The sequence below is a fragment of the Alosa sapidissima genome, chromosome 9, assembly GCF_018492685.1.
Source record: "Alosa sapidissima isolate fAloSap1 chromosome 9, fAloSap1.pri, whole genome shotgun sequence".
NCBI lineage: Eukaryota > Metazoa > Chordata > Actinopteri > Clupeiformes > Clupeidae > Alosa > Alosa sapidissima.
In genome coordinates, this window is record NC_055965.1 from 8,114,337 (window position 1) to 8,118,640 (window position 4,304).

Below are 4,304 nucleotides of genomic sequence, written 5' to 3' on the forward strand. Positions count from 1 at the left end.
GACAAAACATGGGTATCTTTTTTCAAATGAGAACTCTTCTGTTTGGTCTCTTGGCTGTTGTCAGTTAGGACTCATCATGAAGTCATTGCATGCGCTGAACTTGGAACTTTGGTCGGTAAACCTGTGGGCTCAGTGTACACATGCATGCAGACCTACAGGTATAGTAGCCATAACAACATGCCATGGGAGAGCCACACAAGGCCCAGAGCACGTACACCATAATAAAGGTTCCTTTAGATCTGCAGAGCACGTACACCATGATAAAGGTTCCTTTAGATCTGCAGAGCATTTACAGACCATAATGTGTTATCTCTCAATCTCTGGTTCACCTCATACCTGTAGTTCTAGCTTAGAACATGGTATGAGGAAATGGAACAATATTAGAGTTGCTCCATATTCTTTCGAGCACAAACACACACGCTTGCAAAGCACTTCATGTATTTTCACTAAGTATTTTGACCCCTAGCCCCCCCGCCATTTGTTAAGCAACCTTGGGTGAAAGGCGCTATAAGACCAAGTTATTATTATTATTATTATTATAGTATTGCAGTGATATACAAAGCAGTTGCCAATGTGTGTTCTCTTTAATTCTGTGAGAATACAAAAGACTTTTAGTGTAGCTTAGTGGTTCATCAGATAACGAAAAGTCTTCTATCGCTCTCTGCAAGCACACCCTCAGCAGAGCCTGTCTGGAAGAGATATGAGCGGTCAGAATGGCAGCACCCATATGTTTGTTGTATTCTGAAGCATTGGCCTCTTCTGTCCAGAAGGGGGAGCAATTTGCAAGTTACAAATAACACACTAACACAGTTACAGATATGGAGTTGTGCATTCAAACCAAATTCTACCTTAAGTTTATTTTTTACTAAACTTGCAGTCATCAAGTGGGTTATTATCCCTGGACTCTGTACATAAACATAATAGAAAATGTATTAATGTATTAAAAGCAATATAATGTAGTCTACCTACTATGGGCACATGATATACAGTACACAAACCAATAGAAAAAAAAAACATTTATGCAGTATTACAAAATACAACAGTATACAGCGAGCTTTATAAGTAATCCAAACACAAAACAGATTAGTTTATAGGCCTACTGTCTATAGGTTAGTCTATTAGTATATATATAATAATATTTATTATAAATTGCTCTTAGCTCACTTTATGTCTCTTATTAATCAATGCTGTCAGTGTTGCAACTGTGCACTGCGTGCAGATGTTTTTCTTTTTTGTCTATTGGAATGCCAGTGTTGCAACTGTACACTGCATGCTTTTATTTATTTATCTATTTTCATTCTAGCTAGTCACTGTACAGCACTTTGGTCAGTTTTGCACTGCTTTAAATAAAAATTACTTACTTACTTACTATTAGTATAGACTAACCTATAGACAGTAGGCCTATAACTATGCAGGGGATGTGGTATTAGGGTTGTTCGAAGAAGACGACGTGTGAGAAAAACTGATGGGAAAGAAATAAGTGGGTGAACTTGTGTGTTGTGGAGTAGATGTCTGTGGTTGGAGCTTGCTCTGAAAAAATGTGAGCAAACAGAACATAGACTGCATAAGAAGGAAACAGTGGTCTGATAGCCTATGTTCACATTATGCAACATTTAAATTGACATGTATTATATCTCTCTTGAATACATTATCTTGATTCCACACAGATTTCTACCCAATCCTCTTGAATCTTGTAGTAGTATAATCAGGGATAAAGTGGAGGCTAAACGCTAGTAAATGCAGTTTATCCTCCTCTGATATTTCAGAAGTAGAGTTTATTCAGCAATTGCAACTTTTAACATTCAAAAATCACACTGTATTATTCACATACACAATATGTACACTCATCAACACTCTAGGAACCATGCAATATCCCTGGTATTTATAAACATTGGACAATAACCTCCACCATCATCAAACTGTTCTGAATGCCTTTTTAAAAAATCTGATACCACCTCCGATAGTCCACCTTACCATGATCACAGAACTCATAGTTTACCTCTTAGTTTACCACTACACCCCTGAGTATAATGACATTGATAGAGCTTTTTTTAAACTGAACTCATGAAATTGAAAAGAGTATTGCACTGGCACCTTAATATTATTCCTCACTTGTGAGTTGGTTTGGATCTGATGAATAAATGTTAATGTGAGTCCAGTTGGTGGTGTTCTGGGGTGAAGGGATTGGACCATTCCCTTTCAAAGGTTGGTCATGTCGAGGTAGACTATGGCATGTGTAGACACTGCAAAGACACTGATAGCCTCTTAAATTGTCCTCATGACACTGAACGTTCAAGTGACAGATAAGAATGTAAACCATTTAAGAGAAGGGGAATTCACTCACTGGGGGAGAAGTGAGAGTGGGTGGATCAACATCAAGTTTCTTTCTCTCTCTCTCTCTCTCTCTCTCTCTCTCTCTGTCTCTCTGTCTCTCGCTTCTCAAACATACCACTCGGCTACTTGGAAACCACAGCCGGCGGCGGGTTTTGCGAAGAACTAGGCTACATCTCAAAGACTTTACAATCTGAGCGAGGTAGCAGGCGGTTCACCGCCCTTGTATCACCAATGCCATCTACTCCTCCGTCTGATTCATTCACGGCGCAATGACAGTGAATGACAGCAAGTGTAACAGACACAGGCACCGAGGCTCAACATGAATGGGTAAGTCGCTTCCTTTTCGCTAATCCCGGAGAGACCTAAGTGAAATTTAACACTGTAACTGTTTCACGTGGCAGAGTAGGCTGTGGTTGAAAGAGAAGTCATGTTTAAAATAAGAATTATGAGTTGTTTATAATGGAGATGTGATACTGCAACGAAGAATAAGAAAAAAAGAAGAGTTTGATGATAATGATGATGGTGGTGGTGGTGGAAGTAGAGGTGATGGTGGCGATAGATAGATAGATGGATAGATAGATAGATAGATAGATACTGTATTCACCCTGAGGGAAATTTGATGACTACCAGGCAAAAAGACATCACTTCATCCCCTCACTAACATCCCGCTGCTCATTGATAATACCATGCCCCTCACTGCCAGCTCAGTACAATGTTCTACACTAGGCCATAGTTCAGGGATTTTATGGGAAACATTTAGAATATTTATGAATTCATGTCACATTTGTTTTCTCGTTAGCTTTATCAACTAAGAATTCTGCTCACTAGTGCTCACTTCCTGTCCTATATTGTCATTGTTGGCCTGTTGGGTGACTCATGGACGGTGTGACTTCTCATGTTATCTCTCCATCTGTATGGTTTAACACACATGCGTATTTTAACGTATGTGTGAAGTTTGTGGGGGAGGGGTAATTTGTTCCACCAAGGGCTGAGGTTACAGGCCTGGAGGTGGTGTCACCTGTGGTCAGAACTCTGAGTCTGTTATCGGAACCAACAATCTCTACCAAGCACTGTGTGGCCTCTACTGGGAATTACAGAGATACTTCCTCTGTGTGTGTGTGTGTGTGTGCGTGTGTGTGTGTGTGTGCGTGTGTGTGTGTGTGTGTGAGAGAGAGAGAGAGAGAGAGAGAGAGAGAGAGAACTGCTATCTTGTTCTTGGATGCCAGGACTCTTTATGATTCCGTTAGTCACTGAATTCACATTCTCCTCAAAGTATTATCTCCATTGTTGTAAGGGTTATACAAATAGAGTGTAGATTGCAGCAACATATTTCCACAATCAACCATTTTAATAGCGCTGGCTTTCTATTCTGTATTACATTGTAATACACCTTCATTCTCAGGTGATTGACTATGAAACTTTATGAAGTTTCAATTATTTGAGCTGAAATGACTGCTGGAACAGAGATGAGTAGTATAGCTCAGTAGTATAGTTCAGTTTATTGTTCCCCAAAGCTGTTCAGTAGGCTTTCACAGTGAGTGAAATAGGCTGTGGACATTAATTGTCTAATGTATTCATTAATTATCTAAAACATATTCTGCAAAACATGCAGAATATTTCAGAAATCATTTTTTTCACCAGATTTGTATCTAGACTGCATATTATAGACCTATTAAACATTCTCATTTTTATTTGTACCCACCTCTCTGAATTCACTGGCTTCAAAATGACAAATGAAGTGGATGGTTACTATAGAGGTTTGTGGAAGTTAGTTATTATAGGGAAGCTTGCTTAGATGTGGGAGAACTCATCACACTAATGATTGCTCTGTTTAATGTTCATGAGTCTCTCTGTAGATTGTTAGGTTAGGTCAACTGAGCGTTGACTCAGAAGGAAACAGAGAACTTATAAAAAATCCCGAGCTGACGGGAAAGCCCACCCGCTTTTGTTGCTTCATGTAAACAAGAGTG

At 39.3% G+C, this 4,304-nt stretch overlaps 1 protein-coding gene across 1 annotated transcript in view; it reads left to right on the forward strand.

Annotated features, from left to right (window-relative positions):
• Positions 1-2,382: 2,382 nt before the first annotated feature.
• The window catches only part of LOC121718193 (interleukin-9 receptor), a 9,126-nt gene continuing 7,204 nt past the window's right edge, over positions 2,383-4,304 (forward strand). Inside the window, exon 1 of the mRNA XM_042103106.1 lies at positions 2,383-2,661. The gene's annotated coding sequence lies outside the window, so the exon portion shown is untranslated. The remainder of the gene's footprint in view (positions 2,662-4,304) is intronic.